Consider the following 13,130-nt stretch of genomic DNA (forward strand, 5'->3'; position numbering starts at 1 on the left):
CAATCACTTTTGGTTGACTTTTGGTTTTTAAAGAGGGTGTAACATGCACAGGTTAAGGAGCTGAAACTCCTAAACTTGTCACGGCTGGGGCAGCAGTCGTGTAGTGTATTGAGAAAAGGATCCAAAATGCAGGTACTGGCTGGGGTGCGAGTGAGTGTTTATTTACAGAAGTGACAAAGTGGCAAAAACAGGAAGAGCAGAGCGGGGAGCTAACAAACCTAAACTGGGGAAAACTAAAGAACTAACCTGAAACCAAACACTCACGGGAGGAGGAGCAAAATGCACAGAGAAAGATGGCAGAGAGCCGCAGAATGAACACCGGGTTACACAGAGTAATGCAGACTGACACGGAGTAACACAGACGACGCGACAGAGAGCACAGGAAAACACAGGGCTTCTATACACAGGGCGGTAATCAGGGAATGGGAAACAGGAGGGAGCCACAGCTGGGAGAAACTAGGCTAACGAGGGGAAAAGTAAAACTGAACACATTGACATCAGGCATGAACATGAACCTTCAAAGTAAAACAAGAAAAACGACTAAGACACGGACTAGACAGAGTGAGACAGACTTGACACGGAACTAAACCTGCAATAATAATAACCATAATCAAAACAGTATCACTAAATAATCAGAACATAAATCATAATCAGAAAAACACCAACACATAAGAAACAGAAAAAGCTGGGTCAAAATGACCCAGAACCATGACAAAACTTCCCTCAAATGAAAGTTGAGACACATTATGTCCATATATAACTATAACTGTACAACTATAATTGGATGTTTCAGTAAACAGGTAAAAAACACAAAAACAAAGCTTGTGTCAGTGACCAAATATATATGTGGCTAACTGTATGTAAACCATTTACAACAACAGCACTCTGAGCGCTCGACAGCCCCCCCACAATGTTTTTATTACCGTTTGCTGACGTCAGCCTGCTTTTATAACAACATGCTGATGTCTGACTTTTGACCAATGACTGTGAAGCATTACATACTAAAATGGTATTTTGTTATCTTTACCCACATGATTAAAGCAGAACTGGCTAAAATAATTGGCCAAAATCATTACATGAGAATTTTGAGCTTTTAAGCATTCACGCAGTGTGTATTTTTGTGATCATTCTAATGTCATAGAATTTTGTACTGAAAAAAATAAAAAGTGTGTTGTAGAGCTCTCTCCATGCCCTTTCATATGATACATTACTAAATATGGGTTCTTGGAGATTTTTTTCCAAGGTCAGCTTTGATCTTGGTAACCTACGATGAAGGTCAAGGTCAAATGCTTAGCCAACCTAGGTACTCATGTCCCCCAACACCTAGCATATTGTTGTAAAGTTTAAAGAAGACCCATAAAAAATTGTGGATAAGCTAAGGTTTTTGGTTTGACCTGATTGACCTTGAGCTGTTATTGGTATCTACCATTACACAAAATCTGAGCATGATATCTTAAAAACTGTGGACATTAAACTGCCAAAAAACAGGCAGCCAGACAAACAAACAAACTGAAAGGATTACATAGTCTTTCTTTTGGGGGGGAGAACATACCGTCTCACCTCAAAACAAAATTAAAAAAAAAAATCATTGCCGTTTCCACCCCCTAAATAAAACAAGTGTAAACACAAAACAAGCATTACACTTGACAGTCCCTTTTCCTTGGTAGCACCTACATTTGGGGCCATCAGAAGCTAAATGGGCTCAAGTCATGTCACATAAAATTATAGCCATCCTGGGAACAATTTGAAATGTTCCATGATGTCACTGTTAAACATACATACTGATTTTACCGTACAGTAAAAATCCAAAGATGACAGAGATGTTGTTTTTTTAATCAAGCAATATTTAAAACATTGGTTCCTTTTAATGTTTATTTGATATCTAGGCCAACGTATATACTGTGCAGGACTGCATGTCCAGGAAAAACAAACAAACACACAAACAAAAACAACAACAACAACAACAAAACAGTCTAAAACATAACATATTTCAAGTGATTGTCCAGGCTTCAGAGATTGAAGCCTCCTTTCCAGGAGATGGCCAGCGGTGTGGGCAGCTGTAGCAGGTAGACAAAGGTGAAAAGTTTTGATGACAAAATCCTTCATCTTTATCAACTGATGTAGCAAATCCAATAACCAAGGAAGGCCAGAAACCAGTCTTTGTAGACTGTGATTAGCTGCCCCCTGGTATTCCTTACTGGGGCTTTTCAACCAATCATTGCACAACTTCTGCACTGTATAAATCCTGTCATAAATCATGAGGGGCTGAGAGCTGCTGGGTCCATAGTCGTCACGTTATTCTGTCATGCCGGCTGTGTAGCAGGAATCCAAGAACATTACATTACTCAAAAACAGCTGGAACTTTACAAAATAAACCAAAGCCTCGAACGAAAAAACTGACACAATGAATCTTATGTGGAAATATCAGTAGTGATGTCATCAGACAGACGGAAACTAATTAAGTAATAATGTTATTTAATACTGAAGAACAACAGAAAAATAAGAGGGATCAAAAATTCATTAAATGGTAGAACTTCAGGTAATTAAGGCTAAAGGAGTGTTTTGTAGTTCACTTTTTAAATTGTAAATGTAAACTTACTTTAAGTTGGTATTATTATTATTATTAAAATATTACATTTTTTAAAATAATTATATGTTTATACATCAATCCAACAGAGCAAGAGAAGATTAATGGATTCATATCTGTGAGGGACACTGGTTTTATGACTGTTAAATAGATAAAACAGATCCGGCCTGTGTGTTAAATATCTAACTATTATTTATGATATGCTATTAAAAAAAACCCTTAGCATTACCTTAAAAGCGTTGCTCTGTCAAAGCTGTTTTGAAATCTATAATTATATTTAAGGAATTATTTTTAAGCAATTATTTCAACTAAGCAAACACTTGCACACAAAGTTTTAGCACTGTACTATCAGGGGGAAAAAATTCAAAACAAGAAAATCGCACTTTCCTCAGCCTTGTCTTAATTTAATACAGTAAGAGATTACAAGTTCCTAATTTAATTTGAAGTCCTGTTATGAAGTATGTACGTCATTTTCATTTAATCTGATAACATCTACCAATAACAATCAATTATTTTCAAGTTAAGGAATTTTGTGTTAAAATCAAAACAAGAAAATTACTGCTATGCAGTGTGTATTTCGAAAAGAATAGTATAGGATACCAGTGGTCTGTGGTGTTATGGACTGAATACTGTGATATTTCCTATGTAAATTAAGAGAGAGAGAGAGAGAGCTCTTATAGAGCATAGGCATCTACTTCTCAAGCATGTGGCTGAGCAGCTGTGGGATGAAAGTCTTGTCAAAATAAATCTGAAAGAACTTGGAAAAAAATGTAAATGATCATTTCTGATGTTGGTCTTTTCTGTGGAGCCTTTCCCACCCTAGGACTTTAGAAAATGCTGGAATTTCTTTCCGTTTAGGAAATGAGTACTGTTGATTTACATAGTCCATGTTTGTCTTATAATGTCATGAAGCAACACACAGTGATTTGAGGTTAGTGGTTGTCTTCTGGTTTTTCTGGATTGCTGTTTCCTTATAGTGAGACAGATAGTTTCAAAGACAGTTGACATCTGGAAGGTCAAAGAGGGTGTCATCCTCAGTCATCCTCTGGCAGAGCATGTGTTCCAAATCAATCCTCCATGTGATGCTCGCAATGCTGAGTCAGAGATGGCTGTGTTGTTTCAAAGAGTTCAGAGTTACATGTTCTGCTTCCAATTGGGAAATTATAAGGATGATTTTGTAATGTCCTTAGAACTGTTTTCGCAGTCAAGTACTTTCCATATAGATACTAATTATAAAATATGGGCTTAAGTTACGTGAAATAAACTATCGTTTGCAATTACACAATTCACACTTTTAAGCACCAACTCTAGCATTTCGCCATAAAGCATAAAACATGGACATACTTTCTCAGTCAGAAAAATGAAGCCAATCCGAAAGTACCTTGTCTCTTTGCTGGTGATGTTATGGGGTCAGTCTCTTGTTTGGGGTCATACTAAATAAATAGTTCAGTTTGTTTTGTAAATCTTTTCAAAATGATGGATTGATTGTGGTATGAAACACTCGTTGGCCAACAATTTGTCAGCACAAGTTGTTAGCCAATGACCTGTGGCATCATGGTTGGAGCTGACACGCCTTGTTTTTTTTGCACCTAAGTTTGCAAAGGGCAGGAAAATCTCATCTCAAAGCTTCAAAATTAACATTCTGTGCCACCAACATGTTGTTTTTTATAATCCCACAAGTGACCAGACCTGTCAGTCTAAGCAGCCACAATTCTAATAGTAATAATCAAATACTGCAAAAGGGTGATTTAAAAATAAATAAATAAAAGTCACCAGCTTTACTATTGTTTGGAAGGATGATACCATTTGTTAAATTTTGTTTAGCTGAGCGTCCTTACCTAGAGCAAAAAGTTTAGATAGACCAAAAGGGTTGTATATTAATTGAAGCCCCATGCATACACAATATATTATTAGCATTATTATTATTGTTATAGGGAGGAATGACCAGGTGATGGAGAACAGCCGTGTGGGCTAGCTTTCCCTGACACCACACCCTGAACCCATTGCTCCACCCCTCCCCTGTAGCTGAGCCACAAACCACACCCAGCCACATTAATAATAATAATAATAATAATAATAATAATAATAATAATAATAATAATAATAATAATAATAATAATGCTTACAAGACAAAATGAAAAGAGAACAATTAAGAAAAAACAGTGAGATTAAAAACAGAGCCAAAGTTAAATATCAGAGGAGCTTCTATCCCCAAGCCATCATTCAGTAATGGCAGAGCTGAATGAAATGAGCAAGTGAATAAGGAGATTTGCTCTTTCATTTGAACCTTCACACACAGCTGGTCTAGCTGTCCAGTACAAACTGAGAACATGCTGCGGAGATAAAACAAGTGTAGCTTGTTTCACATTTGTTTTTCCTATATTAAATGTAATTACTAAAGACATGGTTTATACAATTTAACATATAAATAAGCTTACGGCCATACCACCCTGAGCACGCCTGACCTCGTCTGATCTCGGAAGCTAAGCAGGGCTGGGCTTGGTTAGTACTTGGATGGGAGACTGCCTGGGAATACCTGGTGCTGTAAGCCTCTCCTCCTTGAATCGCTACCTTATTGTGGTGGAGGGGTTTGTGTGTCCCAGGGATCCCAGGGGCTATGTTGTCTGGGGGCTTTTGCCCCCTGGTAGGGTCTCCCATGGCAAACTGGCCCTGGGTGAGGGACCAGACAAAGAGCGATTCATAAGACCCTTATGAAAAGGACACAGAGGGAACAGTTTACCCTGCCCGGGATAGGGTTACCGGGGCCCCGCCCTGGAGCCAGGCCCGGGGAGGGTGCTCGAGGGCGAGCGTCTGGTGGCCGGGCCTTAGTCCATGGGGCCCGGCCGGGCACAGCCCGAAGAGGAGACATGGGCCCATCCTCCCGCAGGAGGCGCCATAGGGGTCGGGTGCATTGTGTGCTGGGTGGCGGCCAGGAGCGGAGGCCCTGGCGGACTGACCCCCGCCTGCCAAGACTGGCAATAGGGACATGGAATGTCACCTCTCTGGTGGGGAAGGAGCCTGAGTTAGTGCGTGAGGTTGAGAGGTACCGGCTAGATATAGTCGGGCTCACCTCTACGCATGGCTTGGGCTCTGGAACCAGTCTCCTGGAGAGGGGCTGGACTCTGTCTCAGTCTGGAGTTGCCCCTGGTGAGAGGCGGCGGGCTGGGGTGGGTATTCTAATATCCCCTCGGCTTGCTGCCGGTACGTTGGGGTTTTTCCCGGTGGACGAGAGGGTTTGTTCCCTGCGCCTTAGGGTCGGGGAACGGGTCCTGACTGTCATCTGCGCTTATGCGCCGAGTGGCAGTTCAGAGTACCCAGCCCTCTTAGAGTCCATGGGGGGGGGGGGGGGGTGCTGGAGGGTGCTCCACCTGGAGACTCTGTTGTCCTGCTGGGTGACTTCAATGCTCACGTGGGTAACGACAGCGAGACCTGGAGGGGCGTGATTGGGAGGAACGGCCTCCCTGATCTGAACCCGAGCGGTGCTTTGTTATTGGACTTCTGTGCTAATCACAGTTTGGCCATAACGAACACCCTGTTCGAACATAAGAGTGTTCATAAGTGCACGTGGCACCAGGACGGTCTAGGCCGTAGGTCGATGATCGATTTTGTAATCGTATCAGCAGACCTGCGACCATATGTTCTGGACACTCGGGTAAAGAGAGGGGCTGAGCTGTCAACTGATCACCACCTGGTGGTGAGTTGGATCAGGTGGCGGGGGAGGACGCTGGACAGACTTGGTGCACCTAAACGCGTAGTGAGGGTGTGCTGGGAACGTCTAGCAGAGGCCCCAGTCCGCGAGATCTTCAACGCACACCTCCGGCAGAGTTTCAACAGCATTCCGAGGGAGACTGGGGACATTGAGTCCGAATGGACCATGTTCAGCGTCTCCATTGCCGAAGCTGCTGCATTGAGCTGTGGCCGCAAGGTGGTTGGTGCCTGCCGTGGTGGTAATCCCCGAACCAAATGGTGGACACCAGAGGTGAAGGGAGCCACCAGGCTGAAGAAGGAGTCCTATCGGGCTTGGTTAGCCTGTGGGACTCCGGAGCCAGCCGACAGGTATCGACAGGCCAAGCAGAATGCGGCTCGGGCAGTGGCTGAAGCAAAAACTCGGGTGTGGGAGGAGTTCAGAGAGGCCATGGAAAAAGACTTTCGGACTGCCTCGAAGAGATTCTGGCAAACCGTCAGACGTCTCAGGAGGGGAAAGCGGTGCTCTACCTGCACTGTGTATAGTGCTGGCGGAGCGCTGCTGACGTCGACTGAGAAAATTGTCAGGCGGTGGAAGGAATACTTCGAGGACCTCCTCAATCTGACACGTCTTCCGAGGAGGAAGCAGAGTCTGGGGATGAGGGGAATGACCCGCCAATTTCCGGGGGCGAGGTCACTGAGGCAGTTAAACAACTCCTTGGTGGCAGAGCCCCTGGTGTTGATGAGGTCCGCCCCAAGTTCCTGAAGGCTCTGGACGTTGTAGGGCTGTCCTGGTTGACACGCCTCTGCAATGTTGCGTGGAGATCAGGGGCAGTACCTGTGGACTGGCAGACCGGGGTGGTGGTCCCCATCTTTAAGAAGGGGGACCGGAGGGTGTGTTCCAACTACAGGGGGATCACACTCCTCAGCCTTCCTGGGAAAGTCTATGCCAGGGTGCTGGAAAGGAGAGTTCGTCCGTTAGTCGAACCTCGGATACAGGAGGAACAATGCGGTTTTCGTCCTGGTCGCGGAACACTGGACCAGCTCTTTATCCTCTCCAGGATACTTGAGGGTGCATGGGAGTTTGCCCAACCAGTCTACATGTGTTTTGTGGACTTGGAGAAGGCATTCGACCGTGTCCCTTGGGGTGTCCTGTGGGAGGTGTTGCGGGAGTATGGGGTGTCTGGCCCATTGCTACCGGCCATTCGATCCCTATACAACCGTTGCAAGAGCTTGGTTCGCATTGCCGGCAATAAGTCGGACTCGTTCCCGGTAGGTGATGGGCTCCGCCAGGGCTGCCCTTTGTCTCCGGTTCTGTTCATAATTTTTATGGACAGGATTTCTAGGCGCAGCCAAGTGGCGGAGGGCTTTCGGTTTGGTGGCCTCAGAATCTCATCTCTGATTTTTGCAGATGATGTGGTTCTGTTGGCTTCATCGGGTGGGGGCCTCCAGCTCGCACTGGAATGGTTCGCAGCCGAGTGTGAAGCAGCGGGAATGAGGATCAGCACCTCCAAATCTGAGGCCATGGTTCTCAGCCGGAAAAGGGTGGAGTGCCCACTCCGGGTCGGGGATGAGTTCCGTCGTGGTGAAGAGGGAGCTGAGTGTAAAAGCGAAGCTCTCAATTTACCGGTCGATCTACGTCCCTACCCTCACCTATGGCCACGAGCTGTGGGTAGTGACTGAAAGAACGAGATCGCGGATACAAGCGGCAGAAATGAGCTTCCTCCAAAGGGTGGCTGGCCTCTCCCTTAGAGATAGGGTGAGAAGTTCGGCCATCCGGGAGGGGCTCAGAGTAGAGCAGCTGCTGCTCCACATCGAAAGGAGCCAGCTGAGGTGGTTCGGGCATCTGACAAGGATGCCCCCTGGGCGCCTCCTGGGTGAGGTGTTCCAGGCATGTCCCACCGGGAGGAGGCCCCGGGGCAGACCCAGGACACGCTGGAGAGATTATATCTCTCGGCTGGCCTGGGAACGCCTTGGTATTCCCCCGGATAAGGTGGAGGAGGTGGCTGGGGAGAGGGAGGTCTGGGCCTCTTTGCTTAGGCTGCTGCCCCCGCGACCCGGCCCCGGATAAAGCGGATGAAGATGGATGGATGGATGGAACATATAAATAAATACAGCAATTTACAGGATTCTTGTACAAGCCAGCACATGTGTTTAGATGACATCTAATCAGGTTATTAAGTGTCACCAGGCACTTCTTTCTGTGCTTCTCGTCCACAGGAAATGCATCATGAATGAACTGAAGTACATTATTGCCATTTTTATTATTTATATTACACTGGTTACATGTCAAATTTGCTCTGGACACGGTTTACTTTTATTTTTGTCTCACCAAAAGACAAGAATGTGATGATAAAAAAGCAATGTCCATAACTAAGCTCCTTAAAATTTATAGACCACTCCACCATTTCCTTCCCATCATATGAACTGTTATCAGATGATTATAGCGCATTAGGAGGTAGACCAAATTTTAAAAGGAGGCCGGGCTTGATAACAAATACTGAATCATCAATAGTGGGAGGTGAAGCTTACTTGTCACACTGTAGGCATGACTATGTTTACTGCGGCTGTTGAGCAGGGGAGAATGTGCTGGCGGGTGCACAGGTGGAACAGCGGAGTCCAGGTAAGTGAGATCAGAAGCAGGTGAGCAAGTGTTTGGCAGTGGCTCAGTTCTTCTGGAGGGTGAAATGTAACTCTCAGGAATACTGGAGACCAACAAGGAAACTTAGATTTGTCTATCTAAGAAATGCATTATCTGAAGTCACTAGGAACAGGTCACGTTACCACAATAGCAGAGACAATGATCTAGCAAAGAACTGTTGCCACAGCTGATTCTGAAATATGGTGGCTCGATGAGAGAACCCAGAAGTCTGACAGAAATCAGAAATCTTGGAGAGGGAGAAAAAAACAAACCCCAGCATGTCCAAATCCTAACAAACATAAGAATAACAAATGATATTAGGAAAGAAACAAAACTGGAACATAAATCATTCTCGAAAACGAAAAGGCAGTGTGTAGACAAAGTGGAAAGAATCCCAAGAGTAGTGAGTCTGTAAGGAAGATATAAAATGTGAGGTATTAGCTGTTCTCATTCTGCACTTTGTTGTAAGGAGTTGTATCATCTTGAAGAAAGGATTATACCCAATTTGCAGATGAAATATAATTTGTAGAGTGCAGGAGAATTAAACATATTCAAAGAGCTGTGGATGGAATAGTTTAAATCTCTTCTTCTCTGCTAGGATTGCCATGTTGAAATGTAAACCTTAGGGCAGGGCTCTAGACTAACTTTTTGCCATGGGCGTACCGGTACGCCTAACTTTAAAAAGTTTGGCGTACCGGCACAAAAGTTAGGCGCACACAAATTTTATAATAATTTATATAATATAATGTGTTTTTCTGGATACACTGTGCTTTTTCAGCATTCAAAGATTGATGACACCGTGTCAGAGCACTGGCTATGAATTTCAGAAGGATCAGGCCTTAACATAACAGAAAAGTTAGCAATAGTTCTTTTCCTATTACAGCTACATCCACTTCTGTCGTGCCTAGGCTGCTCACTAGGGCTGTGTATCATCACTGATTTCTATAATCCATTCGATTCCGGTTTTCAAAGTCCCGATTCGATTCAACTTAGCCTCAGACAGTCAGAAATATTATAATTCTGATCATTTATCAGTACTGACTTCATCAGAATTGTGAACATCACGGCAGATGCCTTTGTGCGAAAGTAACTGAGAATAAAACACAGAAAAACATGAAGGAGATTTTCCTGGTCTGGCTTTTTATAGCAGATAACCTTAAAAATATTCTACAATGTTCTGCATATAAAGTTCAAATTTCTTCAGTATTGAACAACAGAAAAAATAGGCTTTCTTGTCCGAGGTCATTCAAGTGAAAAAAAGAAAAGAAAAAGACAGCAGCCGACAGCGCTGTAAACAACGGTAGACTGGTGGGTAATAAGCGAATGAATAATACAGAAAACGAAGATTGGAGACGGGAAACTGTTCTTGAAGTACAGAGAGAGATAGAGAGAGAGCTAGCTGTGCATGGAGTGTGATTTTAATAGTCGTGGAAGCAAAACAGCAAAACAGTTGGTTGCACAGGTGCAACCAAATATTTTTTTTTAGTCGCACCACTGAAAAATTTGGTCGCACTCTACAGCCCTGCCTTAGGGGCACTTTGGACAGAGTCGGTACTTCCACATCTGGTTTTCTTTCTACATGGTCAGAAAAGGGAGTTGGTTGTTTTTTTAGGCGAGATCACTCACAATACTAATTCACTTCAAAGCCTAAATGGAGAATATTAACTTTTTGAATTAGTTTATTGTCATTATACAGTTTTAATCATTCTCACAGGTTAGTCTAGCCCCAAAATGAATAGCTCTTTGGAGGCTATTGTTAAAGCCACTGAAGTAAATGTCTTAGTGATTTACCAAGTGCTCAGATCATTTAGTGGAGTGCTGTTGTTAATGTGTGTAGCCAGTGACTGTACTTAATGGTTAGTGTTACTCTCTGAGTATGCAATTCTGGCATTTATATATTTTCACTTAAACTTAATTTTATTTTATTTTTAATGGGGACCAGTGTACCACTATAACTCTGTATCAAGATGGTACCTTATACATTGTTGCAGAAAGACTTGCAGTGTTAAGCCTTTATTATACACTGTTGCAGACACAGATATGGACACCAAAAGACGTGACCACTAAGTAGTCATTTCTATTATATCTCACACAAACAGAACATGTATTATGAAGGCATTATAGAATATGTGAAAACAGCCTTCAGACTTGATCACTTTCCTGAGTTTATGGGCTCAGTCACTCATTTTGGATCATAATGAGTAAAAAACGGAGTCTGATTGACCCTAGATTATCCAAGCCACATTGGCTAATGACTTGATTGACAAGCCAGTATGCATGTGGGTTTCACTATCAGACCCACTATCAGATCACACCTGACTTTAAAACACTAAGATGGTAATATCAAAGCCTCATAATGTTACTTCACAAAGCAGCTGTCGTAGCTACATCCATTGTCTAGATCAGAATCCACCCTTTAAAGTAAAACTTAAATAAACTAAAAGACGAACCGAGATTGAACTCTTACAAACAATGTGGCAGAGAGGCGAACACAGGAGGCACATGAAAAAGAAAAGCTCTTGGCAAAGCAACATAGGACAACAATAGAAATCATGGATCAATATTCAACAACCCAAAGGAAGAAGATTTAAGTTATAACATGTAGCGAGTTAATCTGACAGTAGAAAATACACACTGTGATGCTACATTAAACGTTTGATGTACAAATTTGGTTTAAATCAGGTGGGGAGTGCAAATAGCCAGCACATTGCAATATGAGTCATGAATTAGAGATTTAGAAACAATGCACTGTGTTACATTGTTACAGAAGCCCAGAACATAAGGCAGGGGCTCCTAAATGAATAAATAAAGGATTTGTAATCATTAGAGTGACAATTTGGCCGTCAAGGTTAAAACAGGACATGTAAAGCACACCAAAACCATTTTCTGTTTCTTTCAGCTGTCCATTGGCAGAGAGATTTGGCACTTTGTTTTGTTACCCCCCCCCCAAAAAAAAATGTCTTCCTCTAAAACTTCAGCTTAGGCTTGGTGTACAGTTTAAATTTGCTATATACTATTCATAAAATCTATATTAATACTACAGCAGTTAGCCTAAAGGGAGAAAAATCTACATGATCTGGTTCCTGATGTCTGTCTGCATAGCTTGATGTTTGGGCTATTCCTGCTTCTCTGTTCTGTCACTTCCACCTTTGCACAATCCTCTCATTCTCAATTTTCTTATAGCCAGTTATTACACTATTCAAACCGTTTTCTGTGGAACTCTCAGTTTTACATCTCTTCCTGGAGGTACAGAGCCTTACTCAAAGTCTCTGTGAGCCATCTGTTAAGTGTAATCATAACCACCAGTATTTAGACTCTGGAGCCCTGTCCTATTTCTTACCTTGATACACTTACACCATGCTGCTCAGTTGCTTCAGACTGTAAACAGCCAAAATACTTCTATTGCATAAACTCTTGTACAATCACTAATGTTCCTTACTTTCACAGAGTTCTCCAAATAATTCTTTTTTTTTTTTTAATTTTCCAGAAAATTTGAGTAGCTAAATCTAAAATACATTCATATGTCTTAGTAATAGTAGTATCCCCGATTGTCAGATTGACATTATTCATTGACATTTTAGTAAATTCATTATTAAATTATTAACAGTCAAAATAATCTGATTGTGTTAATATTGACACAAGGAAGCTACTGTTGGTTTACTGATGCGGAAAACTGTGGGTTTGCCAAGTGTAAAAATTATGAATTATAGTAGCTAAATTGTTTTTCATGCAATGAACCGCTATTGCAAATGAAAATGCTAGTGAAAACTGTTGGGAAATATAGGTACTTTCTTTACACATTAAATTTATGCAAACTCATTACATGAAGGTTTTATGCCTTAATCTGCATCACAATGCAATGATAATAAAGGGCAGATATTGTGGTACATGTATCAAAGGTCCCTTTTTTGTAATATCAGTAGTACTGTCACAGCAGCAGCAATGTACATGCTTTTTGTTGAACCATGAAACACTGGACAGTTATAGCAGGGGGTAGTTGTAGCCAGATAGGAATAATCTCGAGATATTGTAAAGACAGTGTAAGGGGTATACAGGAAATATGTTTTAACTGACACTAAGTTAGTGTAATTTTCCTTCAGCTGTCGTCAGAAATGATGAAACCTTCGTCAGGCTAATCCAGACAGTTATTGTTTACTTGTATATGCTTTTTGAATTCTCATTGATCTTTTTTACCCTTATGTTTTGAGCCATAAGTGC

The 13,130-nt window shown here is 42.4% G+C and overlaps 1 protein-coding gene and 1 non-coding gene across 3 annotated transcripts in view; both read left to right on the top strand.

Moving 5' to 3' along the window:
* ghrhrb (growth hormone releasing hormone receptor b) overlaps window positions 1-13,130 on the top strand; it is an 80,149-nt gene that overhangs the window by 16,327 nt on the left and 50,692 nt on the right. The window lies entirely within an intron of this gene.
* On the top strand, window positions 5,020-5,138 carry LOC111501165 (5S ribosomal RNA). The gene has a single exon (XR_002721412.1). It is a non-coding gene; the product is annotated as a 5S ribosomal RNA (ribosomal RNA).

Source organism: Maylandia zebra, linkage group LG17 (assembly GCF_041146795.1).
Source record: "Maylandia zebra isolate NMK-2024a linkage group LG17, Mzebra_GT3a, whole genome shotgun sequence".
NCBI classification, from domain to species: domain Eukaryota; kingdom Metazoa; phylum Chordata; class Actinopteri; order Cichliformes; family Cichlidae; genus Maylandia; species Maylandia zebra.